Raw genomic sequence first — 20,129 nt, forward strand, 5'->3', positions numbered from 1 at the left:
AGTAGGAGGGGGTGGTGAGGCCTGTGTGGTAGCACAGCCGGCCATGAGTGGCAGGAGCAGGCGGCACGGCCCATGATGGTTTGGGCGGCTGGAGCAAGAAGATCAGAGGTTGAAGAAGCATGACAGCCGTTGGATCACCATCGTACGATCACTGCAGCTAGAATCATTTATATTGACTAAGTTGACGAAGCCCTCCGTGTGCGTCAACTTAGTAGGCCCACAAGTCAACCTCCAAATATGGCGGGTCCCACCTAGTAGCGGAGGTCTTCATTTTTTGTGCATAATAAGGAGGCACTTGTGTGCAAAAAGATATAGCTGGTGGGTCCGAGCTGTCAGTGGCGGAAATGTTTTTTCTTGCGCAATACAGAGGCCCTTCTGGTGGGTCCCTGCTGCCAGGTGGAGGAATCATTATTTTGCGTGTAACAAGGAGGCACTTCCTTGCTGCGGCCATGGACCCAACTGTCAGCCTCTCCACATACAGTCCTCTTCTGATGGAAGTCGTTCATTGACCATGTTGAGCACGCTGTGTTGAGAGCACCAAGGCGGGGACGAGGCGAGGCCTAGGAAGGGAATGACCAGGAGCCGGAGAAGACTCGGCAGTTGTTTCCCATGCGAGGGGGAGTATGAGTGTTTACTACTTCGGCTGCAGTGTGGGGCTGCCATCGCCGAAGAATAACAGGAGGTCTGGGTGAGTAATGGGATGGCTAGGCCATCGATGGGAGTATGGTGGGGCGGTGAGGCCAGCGCAGCAGCACAGTCGGCCGCGGGAGGAGGGAGCAGGCAGTCCCGCCGGCGCTTGTTTGAGCGGCTGGAGTAGGAAGAGTACAAATTGAAGAAACACGACGGCCGTTGGATGGACATCCAACAGTCACTGCTCTCGCATTTTAACCAAGTTGGCACGGTGTTGCGTGCGTGTCAACCTTTTTTGTAGGAAAGTGTACGCGTCAACCTATAGTAGGCACACAAGTCAGCCTCAAATCTGTGGAAAACAACATACAACCCATCTGCCATTATTTCTAATAATTTACACCATTTGCTAATTCTTAAGGATTTTTTTGGAGTCCATATTCTTTTTGTTAGCATTACAACCCATATTGTGGCAATGGTTAAAATATTATATGAAATTTTGCATATTTCGGTGCCGTTCAAACTATTTTTAATCCTGAAATTTTGAGTCACATTCAAACTAATTTGAAAAATAAATTCATATAAATATAAAATCAAAATAATTGTCCACGCATAAAAATCAATGGAATTTAAAATCTTGAAATGAAAAAATAAGAAATTTGAAACTAATTGCCGGTTTGATGTGCTTTAAAATGTACATCCCATTTCTCATTACTGATAGCCCATTTTTTCGTCTTGAAAGATTTGGTAAGTGGTAAATATGAAAAAGAAAGTAGGCCTCGGTTGGGTATTCTGCAAAAGAAAAAAAAACTGGGCTAGCCATTTTCAGAAAGAAAAAAAACTACTAGGCTGGTTTGTGGTAAATATGAAAGAAAAGGCTAGCTAGATAGGCCAGAGTGCCCCGCACAACCCAGTTGACACTCTGCTTCCATCTTAAAAACAAAAATAACTGGGCAAGCTACTTCCATAAAAAATTGGGCAAGCTACTGGGTCCCTCATGTCAGCCGCTCGTTGTGCAATTCTCTCGTTTATTGACTACGTTGAAAATGGCATGGGACCCAGATGTCAGGAATCAATTAGGAGGAACCATTTTTCTGGCATGAAATAAGGAGGCACTTGCTTGCCTACTGCCATGACCCTGGTGGGTCCCTGTTGTCATTCTCTCCACGTACAATCATCTCCTGATTGTGTACGCGTCAACCTAGTAGGCCCACAGTCAGCCTCTAACCCCGTGGCGGACAAATACAACCCATTTTAAAAAATAACATCACATTCCATACGTTCACACGGAAAGTTCAACATTCAGAGCAAAGTAACAGGTCTGATCAGATATAGTAATGAACTTCCACGTTAGAAACCATCATAGCCAAGTTAACTATCTACTCCCACTAAAACTCTAGTGTACCAGTACTGACTTACTCCTAGCTAACTAGATGATGCAGGCCGCCATATGCGGTACATGCTAAATGCCGGCACCGACGTCCTCCTCCTTGCCTCGAACTTGCCGGAGGTGCGATAGGGCGCGTTGCTTGCGCGTGTTGGCCCTTTCCATGCCGGCGTGGTCCACCGAAGCTTTGGCTTCTAAGCAGGAAACTCACTTGACGAGCTGGTAGTAAAATTTGGCATCGCGCACTTGTGCGTGCCCGACAGCCTCTAGGGCTATTTGCCGGGCGTCGGCCTCCATGTAGTAGGCCCAGTCGCGGGCGCTATTCTCGTGACTCAAAGCGGTGGTGCGCTGCTGCTCCAAGCCCAGCTGGCAGTGCAAATCGGTGATACGCTGCTCCTCCGCCAGGCAGTCGCTCTCCAACAAGAACTCGTACTTTGCATTGCCATTTAAAGACCGATAGAATGCCTCCTCCCTCCGCCTTCCTTCCGGTGAATAACCGAACACTAGCTCTGGCGGTGAGCACCTCTGGCGTCCCCTAATGTAGATGGTCGGGGGCATGATGGACACGGCGAGAGCGAGGGCAAGTGGCGAGCGATGTCAGGCTGGTGGGGGTTGTGAGGGGAGCCGATAGGGAAAGTTGGGTGATGGTGCTACCGAAGAACACCGGGAACCAGTAATTATAGGAGGAAGGTAGGCGAAGCAGTGTGTCGTAGGAAATGTGACTGTCATCGAAATTCAATACATAAGCAGGCATGGCTTAGCGCGCCAACTTACCATGGAAAACTAGAAAAGCTGATGTGTCGTCCCATCCCGTCAGTGGTGCGTCCCGTTCGTGTTGGTTCGCACATAGGCATGACGGTCAAACAAGTGCACTCGATCATCCAGATGAGGTACTCCCTCCTTGTCAAAAATTATTCCACCACTCATCGTCTACCTTGATTGGTGAGATTTTTTAACTGAGCCCTGCAAACCGGAAAGGAGGTAGTACGTGTGTGATCCCCTATTTATTCATGTAGGATCTAGTAGGTCGGATAGTGTACATGTAGGATCGCATTAGCTGATGAACGTTCGTTGGGAGATAAGGCATTTGCGAACTTTTTGCTGGCAGTTTCTTCAGATTTGGATGGCATTTTCTTCAGAACAACTTGTCAGTTTCTTTAGAGGTAGGCATTTTTATTCAAAAAACGGCCACCTTTGGATCTTGCGTTGCAACTAAAACTACTAGGAGCAGATTAGTAGGCAAGCTAGTGATTGATAAGTAACCTGTAAACAGTGAGCGAACAGAAATAAGGAACTGCTAGTAACTTGTAAACACTAAGAACACAGAAATCAGGATCATGTTGTGCACAGTAGTAAGAGCCGATCCGTTCGAAATGTTCACACGAGACTCACGGGCCTGTCATTGTAATATGTTCACATTAGTAGCCCAAATTCACAACCAACTAGTAACATGTTAATGCATCTCAACGATTCACAGATCATATACAAATATGTAGCTCCAAAAGCAAAGATCTAGAAAAAACATATGTTCTTCCTACTAACATGGATACTTCTCTGGGCCAACATTCAGTACAGAGTGAAAGACAAATTTGTTTGTGAGGTCTACAATTCCTCTTGCAAACATAAGTGGATTCACCAACAGCTGGAACCATAAGAATGAACCACACATGATGGAGGAACATCCACTACAATATGATTTGGTCTTCTCTTGATCACACGGGGAGACTTTTTTTGAAATACAAACTTTAACTTAGGCAAAATGATGCCCATTGTATAATCAGACAGGAGCAATGAAGCATCGAGTGTTGGCCAATAATAGTACAATACTACTTTTGTGCAGTCCATGAAGACTATCCAATCTTTCTGTGTCTATTTTCAAATGGCATTGCATGTAGTGACTATACCATTCTCTTGTGCAGTACCACCAAAATAGCGGTCACTTTGTTTGCCAAATAGCAACGGGTAGACATCTGTCTTCACAAATATCAACAATCTAGTAAACATATACCCTAATGCTTGCTAGAACTACGTTGGTATTTCCCCAAAGAGGAAGGGATGATATAGTATAGTGACGGTAGGTCTTTCTCTCAGTGATGAGACCAAGGTTATCGAACTAGTAGGAGATCCTCCTCACACCACGTAAACAGCACCTGCACACAAATAACAAATACTCGCAACCCGATGTGTTAAAGGGGTTGTCAATCTCTTTTGGGTACAACGCCTCAAGATAGGCAAATAACGTGAGGTAAAAGTGTCGATAGGATACATAGATCGCAGAACAAATAAATTGCAGCAACGTATTCTTGTATTTTTGGTTTAATAGATCTGAAAATAAATGCAAAGGAAAATAGATCGCAAAAGCAAATATGATGAAAAGAGACCCGGGGGCCGTAGGCTTCAGTAGTGGCTTCTCTCGAGAAAAATAGCAAACGGTGGGGAAACAATTATTGTTGGGCAATTGATAGATCTTCAAATAATCATCAGGATATCCATGCAATGATCATATAGGCATCACGTCCAGGATTAGTAGACCGACTCCTGCCTGCATCTACTACTATTACTCCACACGTCGACCGCTATCCAGCATGCATCTAGTGTATTAAGTTCATGAAGAAACGGAGTAATGCAATAAGAACGATGACATGATGTAGACGAGGTCCATTTATCTATTCCGGAGATATAGATCCCATCTTGTTATCCTTAGTAGCAATGATACATACGTGTCGGTTCCCCTTCTGTCATTGGGATCAAGCACCGTAAGATCGAACCGACTGCAAAGCACCTCTTCCCATTGCAAGATGAATAGGTCAAGTTGGCCAAACAAAACCCAAATATCGGAGAAGAAATACGAGGCTATAAGCAATCATGCATAAAATATATCAAAGAATACTCAAATAACTTTCATCGATAAAAACATAGATCTAATCATAAACTCAAAGTTCATTGGGTCCCAACAAACACATCGCAAAAAGACTTACATCATATGGATCTGCAAGAGACCATTGTATTGATAATCAAGAGAGAGAGAGGGAGAGAGAGAGAGAGAGAGAGGAAGCCATCTAGCTACTAACTACGGACCTGTAGGTCTACAAAGAACTACTCAAGCATCATTGGAGAGGCACCAATGGAAGTGGTGAACCCCTCCATGACGGTGTCTAGATTGGATCTAGTGGTTCTGGACTCTGCAGCGGCTGGAATTGATTTTCATCGATTCCCCTAGGGTTTCTGAAATATTGGGGTATTTATAGAGCAAAGAGGCGGTTCAGGGGGCACTCGATGTGGGCATAACCTACCAAGGCGCGTCTGGGCCTCCTGGCGTGCCCTGGTGGGTGCTACTTCCCTCGAGCCACCCCTAGGTGCTTCCTGGGCCCACTTGATGTCTTCTGGCCCAATAAATTCCTCCAGGAGTTTTGTTGCGTTTGTACTCCGTTTGATTGATTTCCTACGATGTAAAAAACATGCAGAAAACAACAACTGGCGCTGGGCACTATGTCAATAGGTTAGTACCAAAAAATGATATAAAATAACTATAAAATGATTGTAAAACATCCAAGAATGATAATATAACAACATGGAACACTCAAAAATTATAGATATGTTGGAGACGTATCAGCATCCCCAAGCTTAATTCCCGCTCGTCCTCGAGTAGGTAAATGATAAAAACAGATTTTTTGATGTGGAATGTTGCCTAACATGTTCATCACATTTATTTTCTTTATAGCATGGACATATGGACTTTTATATGATTCAAAGCAATATTCTAGTTTTGACATGAAGACTTTAATACTCAAGCATACCAACAAGCAACCATGTCTTTCAAAATATCAACACTAAAGCAAGTTATCCCTAGCCCATCATGCTCAATCATTGATCCATTCATGAAGCATACTCGAATATTAGCTACACCCAATGCTCAAATATGATCATAGTGTCCCTTAGTTGGTACTTTATAAGAGAAGATGGAGACTCAAATTCAAAATAAAAAATACATAAGTAAAAGAAAGGCCCTTCATGGAGGGAAGTAGGGATTTGTAGACGTGCCAGAGCTCAAAGCTTGAATTGGGAGATAAATATATTTTTGAGAAGCATACTTTTCCCACCAACAAAAACGACTTGGAACATCCCAACACTTTCCATGCTAGATACATCATAGGCGGTTCCCAAACATAAAATAAAGTTTATTGCTTTTTCCACCATTACTTTCACTTTCCATGGCTAACTGTATCCATGGGTGCCCTCCATACCAACACTTCCCAAGGAATTTATTATTTGACAACATAAAGTAAATTCATTTTTCATTTCGGGACTGGGCATCCCTAATACCTTTGTCATACTCTCGTGTGAATAACAAATCTAGCATGCAAAATATTGGCTACCCTTCACTGCTTCGTGAGCGGTAGAGCACACAAAAGAGAAATTTATTTTGAAAATTAGAGATGGCACATGCAAATTTTCTTAGAACGGCATGGAAATAACGCATATAGGTAGGTATAGTGGACTCATATGGCAAAACTGGTTTAAAGGATTTTGGATGTACAAGTAGTGATCATACTTAGTGCAAAATGAAGGCTAGCAAAAAGATTGAGAAGCGACCAACCAAAAAGCAAAAAATCTCATACCCAAGCATTAAGCATAAGTAACACCAAATAATGCACCATAAGTAGGATATAAATTTCATTGCATAACTATTGACTTTCGTGCTTGCATAGGGAATCACAAACCTTAACATCAATATTCTTACTAAAGCACAATTAATCATCAACATGATTCACATATCATATCATCATATCTCAAAACCATTACTAATAATCAAGTTTATTTTGTCCAATGATCTTCGTGAAAGTCTTTATTATATCCTCCTTGGATATCTATCATTTTGGGACTATTTTTATATGTTGCTTTTTGAAAAGCTCAAACAAATATAAGTGAAGATCATCAGCATAATTTTTTCTTTCTCTCAAAATAATCTAAGTGAAGCTAGAGAGAATTTCTTAAAAATTTACTAACTCCCAAATAGATCTAAGTGAAGCATGAGAGCATTTCTTCAAAAATAACAAAGCACACCGTGCTCAAAAAGATATAAGTGAAGTACTAGAGCAAATCCATGGCTCTAAAAATTTAAGTGAAGCATAGGAGCAAGCATAGCATAATTTTTGGCTCTATCAAAAGGGTGTGTCCAGCAAGGATTCAACACTCAAAACACAAAGCAAAAAATCAAAGACTCATATCATACAAGATGCTCCAAGCAAAACTCATATCATGTGACGAATAAAAATATAGTTTCAAGTAAAATACCGAGGGTTGTTAGAAGAAAGAGCGGATGCCACTCGGGGGCATCCCCAAGCTTAGTTGCTTGCTACTTCTTTGAATATTATCTTGGGGTGCCTCGGGCATCCCCAAGCTTAGCCTTTTTCTAATCCTTATTCCTTCATCCATCGTAAGATAACCCAAAACTTGAAAACTTCAATCACACAAAACTCAAACAAAACCTTCGTGAGATCCGTTAGTATAAGAAACCAAACCACTACTATAATTACTGTATCAAAACTATTCTTATTTTGTTTTTGCATTATATTTGCTGTATTCCAACATTTCTAAGGCAAAAACTCATCAAACAAAACCATAGAATCATCAAAAAAAGCACACAGCGCAAAGAAAACAGAATCTGTCAAAAACAGAACAGTCTGTAGCAATCTGAATATTTCGAATATTTCTGTAACTCCAAAAATTCTGAAATAAATTGGCGGACGTGGGTAATTTGTCTATTAATCTTATACAAAAAGAATCAACTCAAAATCACTCTTCTGTAAAAGATGACAAATAATCTCATGAGTGCAAAAGTTTCTGTTTTTCTGTAAGATCAAATAAACTTTCACCCGAGTCTTCCCAAAGGCCTTGCTTGGTACAAACACTAATTAAAACACCAAAAAGAAAATCATAACAGTAGAATAATTATGCTAACACACAAGAACAGAAAGCAAAAAGCAAAAATAAATTTTATTAATTGGGTTGCCTCCCAACAAGCGCTATCGTTTTACGCCCCTAGCTAGGCATAACGTGTAGGGTCTAAGTGTTGTCATCCTTGTCCAATTCTTTGATCGAACACTTAGGATTTTTCAAGGATTTTGCAAATAAATTCTCAGTGAAAATACTTCTAGGCATGAGATTGAAAAAAACTTATTTTCGCAAAAAGGGTCTCTTATGACTTCAATAAAGTTGGGATGGATACTAATCATCTTAAGATCCCCTTTATCATTGCTAGAAGTTGCACCTTTGTTTTTAGTGACTTGAGTAGTCTTGCCAATTTTCACGGGAGTTTTAGTGGAAGCAAAATCCGTTCCTAGATTAGAAAAGATTTCTTCCAGTTTATCAATCCTAGACGGACTTTCTTCGATTCTTTTGTGAATTATAGTTCCCTTTTCTTTTAGCAACTTAAAAACATCTCCCGCTTTTGAACCAACCTTAGTAGCATAACTTTGCATTTTTCTATCCAAGTTTTCAATATGTTCTACGATAAGCATTTTCTTTTCAATAGCATCTAGTCTTTCGATAACATGCTCGAGAGTCAATATTGTTTCATTGATCATGAGTGGTGGTGAACCCACTAAATTTCCCAAAGCATTAAAAGCATCATGAGAAGGACACATCAAGAAATTCCCACCATTAATCGTATCAAGGACGAATCTATACCAAGTGGTAATTCCCACATAAAAACAACAAAGAAGAACAACGGTAGATTGCTTATGGATAGATCTATTATGAGCATTGCAAATCCTATACCAAGAATCTTTTAAATTTTGTCCTCCCCTTTGTTTGAAATTGAGAACCTCATTCTCGGGGGTGCGCGCAATAGAAGAAGAGAAATCCATAACGACAAAAGGTGATAAACAAGATTGCACGCAAAAAAAAGATTTGACAGAAACCAGTGAACGAAAAAAGGCGAATAAAACGGGAAATTTTTGTGAAGTGGGGGAGAGGAAAATGAGAGGCAATGGGAAATAATGTAAATTGCGAGGTGATGAGATTTGTGATTAGCAACCTGGTTGATGTTGAAGATCCTCCCGGGCACGGCGCTAGAAATTCCTTTTGATGCTTGCTAGAACTATGTTGGTGTTTCCCTTAGTGATGAGACCAAGGTTATCGAACCAGTAGGAGAACCTCCTCACACCACGTAAACAACACCTACACACAAATAACAAATATTCGCAACCCGACGTGTTAAAGGGGTTGTTAATCCCTTTCGGGTACGGCGCCTCAAGATAGGCAAAGTGGTAGATAGGATAAATAGATATGATAACCCACAAGTATAGGGGATCACAACACTTTTCGAGGGTAGAGTATTCAACCCAAATTTACTGATTCGGCACAAGGGGAGCCAAAGAATATTCTCAAGTATTAGCAGTTGAGTTGTCAATTCAACCACACCTGAAAGACTTAATATCTGCAGCAAAGTACTTAGTAGCAAAGTAGTATGGAAGTAACGGTGACGGTGGCAAAAGTAACAGTAGCAGTTTTGTAGCAATCGTAACAGTGGTAATAGAGAAGTAACTAAGCAAATATAAATATGTGAAAATCTCATAGGCAATGGATCAATGATAGATAATTATGTCGGATGTAACTCATCATGCAACTATTATAACATAGGGTGACACAGAACTAGCTCCAGTTCATCAATGTACTGTACGCATGTATTTCGAATATAGTCATGCATGCTTATGGAAAAGAACTTGCATGACATCTTTTGTCCTATCCTCCCGTGGCAGTGGGGTCCTAATGGAAACTAAGGGATATTAAGGCCTCCTTTTAATTGAGTACCGGACCAAAGCATGTGAATGCATGAACTCCTCAAACTACGGTCATCACCAGGAAGTGTCCCGACTATTATCACTCTGGGGTTTTCCGGATCATAACACGTAGTAAGTTACTATAACTTGCAAGACAGGATCAAGAACTCTCATATATTCATGAACACATAATAGGTTCAGATCTGAAGTCATGGCACTCGGGCCCTAGTGATAAGCATTAAGCATGGCAAGGTCATAGAAACATCAATCTTAGAATATAATGGATACTAGGGATCAAACCCTAACAAAACTAATTCGATTACATGGTAAATCTCATCCAAACCATCACTGTCCAGTAAGCCTACGATGGGATTACTCACGCACGGCGGTGAGCATCATGAAATTGGTGATGGAGGATGGTTGATGATGACGATGGCGACGGATTCCCCTCTCCGGAGCCCCGAACGGACTGCAGATCAGCCCTACCGAGGAAGAACAGGGCTTGGTGGCGGCTCCGTATCGTAAAACGTGATGAATCCTTCTCTCTGATTTTTTCCTCCCCGAACATGAATATATAGAGTTGGAGTTGAGGTCGGTGGAGGTCCAGGGGACCCAGGAGGCAGGGGGCGCGCCCTAGGGGGGCGCCCTCCACCCTCGTAGACAGGGTGTGGGGGCCCTTCCATTGATTCTTTCACCAATATTTTTTATTAATTCCAAAACGTGACTCCGTGGAGTTTCAGGTAATTCCAAGAAGTCTTATTTCTGCACAAAAATAACACCATGGTAATTCTGCTGAAAACAGCGTCAATCCGGGTTAGCTCCATTCAAATCATGCAAGTTAGAGTCCAAAACGAGGGCAAAAGTGTTTGGAAAAGTAGATACGTTGGAGACGTATCAACTCCCCCAAGCTTAAACCTTTGCTTTTCCTCAAGCAATTCAGTTGGCAAACTGAAAGTGATAAGGAAAAACTTTTACAAACTCTGTTTGATCTTGTTGTTGCAAATATGTAAAGCCAGCATTTCAGTTTTCAGCAAAGATTATGAACTAACCATATTCACAATAACATTTAGGTCTCATGTTTACTCATATCAATGGCATAATCAACTAGCGAGCAAAAAGAATAAATCTCAGATGACAACACCTTCTCAACAATCATGATATGATATAACAAGTTGTATCTCGCTAGCCCTTTCTAAGACCGCAAAACATAAATGCAGAGCACCCCTGAAGATCAAGGACTGACTAGAGATTGTAATTCAAGGTAAAAGAGATCCAGTCACAGTCATACTCAATGTAAATTAATAACAATGCATACAAATGACATCGGTGCTCTCCAACTAGTGCTTTTTTATAAGAGATAATGACTCAACATAAAAGTAAATAGATAGGCCCTTCACAGAGCGAAGTAGGGATTTGCAGAGGTGCCAGAGCTCAAGTTTTGAAACAGAGATAAATAATATTTTGAGCGGCATACTTTCATTGTCAACATAACAATCAAGAGATCTCGATATCTTCCATGCTACACACTTTTAGTGCACCGAGTGCCCCTTAGTGATTTTGGTGTATTGAAGACTTATAGGTTAAGGGACTAATATGTTTGTGAGTGTACACAGGCTCTATAAGTCGATGAAGAGTGTGATATTTATGATGAATGTTGACCCCTAAAAATGTATCTCTTCAGCTGAAGACTTCGGTTCTCCTGAAGATTTTTGAAAGTGAAGAAATTGGTCTGACCTTGAAGACTTGGATATTCATGCGAGGATTATGAAGCGTGAAGACTTTTGTTTTTGTAGTTTCGTTTTCTCTTTCTTGAGTCATTGGAAACACCATACTGTTAAAGGGGGTCGAGGCAATACTAAGGAAACTGATTTCCAAGTGATGCTCATCTCAAAATCCTACACCTACCCAATCCTTTCGAGTGAAGCCATTGGAAATCTCATATCAGTTCAGTCAATTTCTTCAGTGATAGAGACGAAGATCTTCTGGTCTCTGAGGAATTTGTTCTGACTGAGGAGTTAGGAATTTGCCAGTGCGGATTGCCTACACAGTGAGGAACATGATAGCCCTGAGGAATTCGAACCTCAAATATCCGACCGTTGCTGTGCTATGCGCCAGCTCTCGAAAAATATCTTCCACCTAACGGTCATATCATTAAGGGACATTTATGTCTTATCATGTCAGGCTACTCCCTAGGCTATAAATAGCTGCCCCCTACAACCACTAGCTGGTTGGCTACACCGCAAGAAACTGACACCTGTCATAGAGAGCATCCCATCCTCCGAGGACTTTGAGCGATAATCATCAAGTGAGGAAAACCCAAAACCCAAACCCAAACACCTACAAACCCAAAGTGATTGAGCATCACTGAAGAGATTGTTCCTGTGTAGAACCGATGCTTGTTACCTTTGAGGACTATGTATCCTCCAAACGGTTAGGCGTCATGGTCTGAGCATCCAAGAGGAATTGTGGATCATGAGTGACCAAGTTTGTGAAGGTTGGAAGTCACCTATGAAGACTTACCACGAGTGTTGGGCAAGGTCTGTGTGACTTTAGCTCAAGGAGAATACGGTGAGGACTGTGTGTCCGATACTGTGTGTCCTCGAGTTTAAATACTCAGCCGCTCCAACCAGACGTACAACTGTCACAGCAGTTGGAACTGGTCTACCAAATCATTGTCTTCACCAAGCCAACTGGTTCTATTTCCTCAACCCTTTCATTTCCTCATTCATGTGTTGATGAACCTGATCATTACTGTTTGAAGACTTTGACTGAAGACTTTCTCTATTTCCTCAATCCAATTTCTTCAGTCACATAGTCTTCAGCCTGCTTATCCTGTTTTCACGCTATCTGTACTATGTGCTTGTTTTCATTTCATCATGATGACTATGTTGTTGCTCTGTTATGCTTATACCTGAGTACTTATTCCGCTGCTAGTGTGTCGTTGCTTAGGAATTTCTTCACCTAGAAATTCCTCAGTGACGAATTTGTAAAAATCGCCTATTCACCCCCCCTCTAGTCGATATAACGCACTTTCAATTGGTATCAGAGCAAGGTACTCCCTTGTTCTGTGTGATTTTGGTTTAACCACCTGGAGTTCTAGTTATGTCGACTGCAGGAATGAAGAAAGTGACTTGCCCCATCTTTGACGGACATGAGTATCCCAAGTGGAAGGCCATGATGAAGAAGCGACTCATGGCGATGAATAGAAACTGTGGACCGTCACTGAGATTGGTCTTACCAATCTATGCAAGATGGCGGAGGCTGATGATATTCGCAAGTACACTCTACTTAACCTCACGGCGAAGGATATCATCTGCTCCTGTTTGTCCCAAAATCAGTTCAGGAACATCATGCATCTCAACCATGCGAAGCTTATCTGGGACCGACTCTCTGAGGTCTATGAAGGTCATCGAACTCGTCATGATCCTTGGTTTGAGGATTTCAAGGAATCACTCAAGGAGATGACTTTCGCCCCAGAATCATCATCCACTACACCATGCCTTATGGCAAAGGGTGCCAAGGTAACTGAATGCTACCTTTCTGAATCAGTGATGATGAATCTGGTGATGAATTTGGACCCAGCTACACTAAACTTGCTTCCCTTGCCACTAAACAACAAAGAGCTCTTGAAAAAGTTCAAAACATGCTTGATGAAAGCGATGATATGTTGGGTGAGGAATTGAATCGAACTAAGACTTTGACTGATAATCTTCAGAGACTTCAGTCTAGGTTTGACAACCTTCAAAATCATCATAACACTCTCTTATCTGATCATGAGAAGCTTTCTTATGAATTTCTTCAGAGAAAGCAAGATCTTGAGAAGTTAAAAGTGAGTTATGAAGATCTTCAGAAGGAAAACGATTCATTGCTTGCTCAACAGATCAGTTCTGCTCAGGAAGAATTTATTCCACCATGTCTGAAATGCATTGAGCGTGAATCTGCTAATTCTTCACCTGAATGTTCAAATGCTTCTATTGCTGCAAATTCTTCAACTGTCTCTGTGGTCACAAATTCCTCATCTGAGGATACCACAAGTATCACTGACGATAATGCAGGGTTGAAGGAATTGTATGTGATAGGCATATACAAAAGCCTCAAAGGGCATTAGACTCTTTGTGATGTGCTCAAAAAGCAGATCTTGAACAGGAACCCTAGGAAAGAGGGTATTGCCTTTGAGAGGAAACTCAATGCTGATGGGACCTACTGGAAACCTGAGCAGTACCCCAAAACCTCATGGGTTGCTGCGAAGGACCTTCCGTAGATCCATGCACATTATCTGGCTTTACTTGTGAATCTTCATATTCCTCTGATGAGTCATTTGACTCCAACTATAAACTATTCAAGAATCAGAATAGTGAAGTATTTGCTCGATATGTTGGAACTAACTGCAGGAACGGTCCCCCTATGAAGAAAATCTGGGTTCCCAAAAGGTGCCTTGAAAATCTTCAGGTGAATGTCATCATGACACCACCTATGAAGAATAGGAACCCCAGATCAAATTCTTCATATGGATCAAAATCTTCATATGGATCCAAGTCCTCTTATGGACCAAATTCTTCATCTGGATCAAATTCCTCATGTGGATCCAAATCCTCATATGAACTTCATCGTGCTAACACTTCTGTTTCGCAGGGAAAGTCTAAAGGCTATGAATATGTGCATTATTCTTCAAACCATTATGTTCATAAGTCCTCGAAGAATTTCTCTGCTTATTCATATGCTTATCCTAACCCCTCTTCTGTGAAACGAAGTGCACTGGCTTCAATGCCATCTTTTTCTTATGGAGCTCGCAGAGTGATGAACTCTTTATCACCCCTTCAAATGTGGGTGGTGAAGAAAAAGAACTAATCTCTCATGCAGGGTCAGGTCTCCAGACGAACTTAATCGTCTGAAGAATTCGCTGGAGACCTGAATGTGCTTGAATGGACGCAAGCTAATCATGAAGAAATGAATTACTCATTTCTCACGTCCTCATAATTGCTATATCTGTTACTGTTGATGAAATTGATATCATATTCTTCACTGATGAAGTATATGGGTTCGTAAGTTGCACTAATTCATCTGCAGGATGAACAACCCAAAGCTACTGAGTGGATCCTTGACAGTAGATGTACAAATCACATGACCGGTGACAGGAACTTATTGATGGACACTGCTTTATCTCCATCTCATCTAAAGCATATCACCTACGTGACAAAGGCAAAATCAAGGTATTGGGTCTAGGTAGGGTTGCAATCTCAAAGGATAGACACACGGACAAAGTCATGCTTGTCGAGTCCTTAGGATTCAACCTCATGTCTATCTTAATGCTTTGTGATCTTGATATGGTCGTCGTCTTTGGCAAATATCGTTGCATTGTGCTAATGGAATCTGACAATTCCAACATCTTCGAAGGCTTTAGGAAAGGAGTTGTATATTGTTGATTTCTCTGTAGGACCACAGCCTGCCACATGTCTACTTGCAAAAGCTTCAGAAGGGTGGTTATGGCATTGTTGACTTGGTCATGCTGGGATGAGGAACTTGCATACACTCGCGAAGAAGAAGCATGTCATTGGCATCGAGGGTGTCAAATTCCTCAAAGATCATCTTTGTGGGGCTTGTGAGGCTGGAAAGATCACCAGAGCCAAGCATCCCTCGAAGACTATCATAACCACCTCTCGTCCCTTTAAATTACTTCACATGGATCTCTTTAGCCCTACTCATTATGCCACGTTCACTAATTCAACATCATTATATGGCTTTGTCATTGTTGATGATTATTCTCGTTACACCTGGGTGCATATCATCACTTACAAAAATGAAGTGCAGGAAGTCTTCAAACGATTTTCCTCAAGAGCATCTACGAACTTCGGTGTGAAGATCAAGCATATCAGGAGTGATAATGGAACCGAGTTCAAGAACACTGGTCTCGATGAATATCTTGATATACTTGGTATTACTCACGAGTTATCTGCTCCCTATACTCCTCAGCATAATGGCATCGTGGAGCACAAGAACAGAACTCTTGTTGAGATGGCTCGCACTATGCTTGATGAATACAAGACTCCACAGCGTTTTTGGCCAGATGCTATTGATACTGCATGCCACATCATCAACAGAGTATATCTTCACAAATTCTTCAAAAAGACCTCATATGAACTCCTCACTGACAAGAAACCCAATGTAAGTTATTTCAAAGTCTTCGGTGCTAAATGCTGGATTAGAGATCCTCACCAACACTCTAAATTTGCACCGAAAGCAGATGAAGGTTTTATGCTTGGTTACGGAAAGGAATCGCACACCTATAGAGTCTTCAACACCTATCATCACAAGGTTGTTGGAACTATAGATGTGTGGTTTGATGAATCTAATGGCTCGCAAAGAGAGAACCTACCTCCTGTGCTAGATGAAGTGTCACCTCAGGAATCCATCAAGTTCAAGGCTACTGAGGATGTCATTCCTACCGAAGAATCTGTTGAAGAAGTCATTTCGGATCGTGAAGAAAATCATGCTACTGCTACTGAAGAAAATGGCCCTGGAGAAATTGCTGGGCCTAATCAAAATTGTCAACCTTCTCATCCTCACGTTGCAAACGAAGTGAAATAATCATCAACGCACCAGGTCCTCTCACGCGCTCAAAAGGTTCACACTTGTCTAACTTTTGTGGCCATTTTGTGTTTGTCTCTATCACAGAGCCCACCAAAGTTGATGAAGCATTCATGGAATCTGAGTGGATTCAAGCTATGCAAGATGAATTGCATCAATTCGAGCTCAACAATGTATGGGAGCTTGTCAAGCGACCAGACCCACGCAAGCACAACATCATCGGCACCAAATGGATATACCACAACAAACAAGATGAAAATAGCCTTATGGTGAGTAATAAGGCTCGTCTTGTAGCTCAAGGCTACACACAGGTTGAAGGAATTGATTTCGATGAAACTTTTGCACCTGTTGCTAGACTTGAAGCTATTTGCATATTGCTTGCTTACGCTAACCATCATAATATCATCTTACATCAAATGGATGTGAAAAGTGCATTCCTCAATGGTAAGCTTGAGGAAGAAGTATATGTTGCTCAACCACCAGGTTTTGAGGATCCAAAATTTCCAGATCACGTCTACAGACTCAACAAGGCCCTCTATGGCCTCAAGCAAGCACCTCGGGCGTGGTATGATACATTGAAGGAATTCCTCATGAAGAAAGGCTTCAAACCCGCTTAACTTGACCCAACTCTTTTCACCAAAGCATATGATGATGAATTATTCGTGTGCCAAATATATGTTGATGATATTATCTTTGGCTGTACTAACCAACGTTACAGTGACGAATTTGCCTATATGATGAGTGAGGAATATCAAATGTCCATGATGGGAGAGTTGAAATTCTTCTTAGGTCTTCAAATTCGTCAACAACACAATGGCATATTCATATCCCAGGAGAAATACCTCAAGGATGTGTTGAGGAAATTCGGCATGCAAGATTGCAAAGGCGTCAAAATCCCTATGCCCACAAATGGCCATCTATGCACCGATGAAAATGGTAAAGACTTCGATCAAAAGGTATACCGCTCCAGGATTGGCTCTTCATTGTACCTATGTGCATCTAGGTCAGATATTATGCTTAGTGTTTGCATGTGTGCCCGATTTCAAGCTACACCGAAGGAATCACACCATAAGGCTGTGAAGCATATTCTTCGATATCTAGCTCACACTCCAACACTTGGATTATGGTATCCCAAGGGCTCTTCTTTTGATCTCATTGGATATTCTGACTCTGACTATGCTGGTGATCGGGTGGACCGCAAGTCAACATCAGGCACATGTCATTTCCTTGGATGATCCTTGGTATGTTGGTCCTCGAAGAAATAGAACTATGTATCACTCTCTACTGCTGAAGCTGAGTACATTGCTGCTGGATCTTGCTGTGCTCAATTGCTATGGATGAAGCAAACCCTCAAGGACTATGGCATCAATGTGAAGAATGTGCCACTCTACTGCGACAATGAGAGTGCTATCAAGATTTCTCACAACCCAGTTCAGCACTTGAAGACAAAGCACATCCAGATTCGTCATCATTTTCTTCGTGACCATGTGTTGAAGGGCGACATCTTCATCAACCATGGGAATACTGAAGATCAGCTGGCCCATATCTTCACAAAGACCTTGGATGAGAAGAGATTTAGCAAGTTGCGGTGTGAGCTAAATATCTTAGCATCTTCGAATGTTCTTTGAAAAGGAGACACATCCTAACACTTATGCAAATTTGATGACTTAGATGTGCAACACACGAAGTAATGTTTTTCTTCAATCAATGAAGACTAACCCTCTAAGTGTGAAGAAATTAATGAAGAATTTGATTCTGAGAACCCTACGACAATTGTACACAGTGTCTGAAATCATCATTCTTATACGGTGGGTTGCGCCACCAACCAAAGTTGAAAATCTTCAATTTGAGTTGTTGCAATTTCTTCAGATTTTTAATTTCCTCAGTCTTTCCGTCGTTGTTCTTCATTGCTATATATATATATATATATATATATATATATATATATCTTTGAGTTTTTCATGTCCTCTATAGCATTCACTTATAGCTAATTCTTCAAGTTGCTTTTCATCTAATTGAATGTGATCGGACCCATTCCCCCTCTATGCTAGAGTCAACCCATTCTGTTCACAAATTCTTCATGTGCGTTCTATTTGAAACCCGTTCAAAATCTTCACTATGTCCTTGACAGCTGAAGAGTTTGCGAAGAAACGTTAAAATTTTCATATCTATCTTTTCGGCTTTTACCGCTCAAATCCTTCCGCGTCCCACGACTGGATTAAACAACTCACCCACAATCTCCACATCTCTGTACGTGGGTGACACATGTCGCTAGGATGGCATGCCTCAGGGGCATGTTCGTCCAAATTCTTCGAATGAACAGTTTTTCACTGACTTATAAATACCCCTCACCTTGCACCTCAGTTCATTTACTCTGCTCGACCTCTCCCTCTCCCGTTCGAGCTCTCTGACCTAGCGCCGCAGCTAATCTCCATCATCGTCGGTGAGGAAGAGCTTAGCTGCCTTGACCTCGTCGCCATTGTGCTCGCGCCGGCCGCGGAAATCTTCACCTCCGCCTCCGTTGTAGCTGTCTTCCTCCGCCAAGTTAGGGTGTGGAAGATCTGAACGGACGAGCTTCTCTAGTTCATCTCTATTCGTCGCGTTCTTCATCAAGGGTAAATAAAACTCACTTTTACTACCCTTGTTCATTCTGATGATTCACAAAAAATCTTCAAAAGGTGTTTATTCTTCAAACTTCACATTCTTAAACACCACAGTTGCATCTGTTCTTGATCTTTCTCCCTAAGATGTACTTTTCTTCAAGATTCCTCAATTGTGTGGATTTCCGATCTATACAACTCTGGAACCTAAGACAAGAACTCTTAGTGAAATTCTTCAAGACTCCCTGGTCAAATTCCTCAAACTTCATTCCTTTTAACAAAACAAATTCTGAGGACGCATATGACCTCTTCAAATTCTTCGCACCTATACTCTGTCCACAGGTACACACGTCTGTTGCTAAATCACTAGGTTCTCATCAACTTAACTCATTTGCAGCATTCCTCGAAGAAAAATTGCATACTTCCTCAAAGACATCTATCGTTCAGAATCATCAGCTAAAGAAAATGGCAGAGGAAAAGCGTCCTCGAAGGGAGGCAAGAGGCCTGAAACAAACAACGTTTGAAATCCCTGAAGACATCTATGCATATTACTGCACTCCTGATGAGGCCACTCATGGCAAGGAGAATAAAAACCAACGCAAAGTGTGCATTCAGTGGATTGAACGAAGATGGGCACGGGAATGGAGGGATTACCTCTATGTAACTCCCAAATACATGAAGAAATTTGCAGTAAATCCTGCATGCCCAAGACCTCCACTGGCACCAGGACTAGAAGCCGATCCCTCTAGCATCAGAAGAGGTGAGGAATTTCCTAAAGAATGGGCCAAGTGCCCAAGGGAATTGGCTAAAGTAGCAAAGGAGGCAGTGAAGAAATTAAATGAAGATTTTGTTGTTGCTGCTGCTGAAGCATCTGCTAGTCAGCCCAAGAAGGCTATGAAAAAGAAATCTGCAGTCAAGCCAACTTCCTCTCCAATGCCCTCATGGCCCAGCTCTGCAATGCCCTCACATCCCAGCTCATCGAAACCCACAGGGTCTGTTGCTCAAGCAAAGCCCTTAGCTACACCTTCAAAGTCCTCAGCACCAGTGCATCTTGCCACGTGCCAACGGACACAGGCTTTTCAATTGCTTCAGGAGCTTCAGCAAGTTCCTCAGGACAGCCACAGCTGCTGAAGAAGAAGGTCATTG

This window comes from Triticum aestivum, chromosome 2B (genome assembly GCF_018294505.1).
Source record: "Triticum aestivum cultivar Chinese Spring chromosome 2B, IWGSC CS RefSeq v2.1, whole genome shotgun sequence".
NCBI lineage: Eukaryota > Viridiplantae > Streptophyta > Magnoliopsida > Poales > Poaceae > Triticum > Triticum aestivum.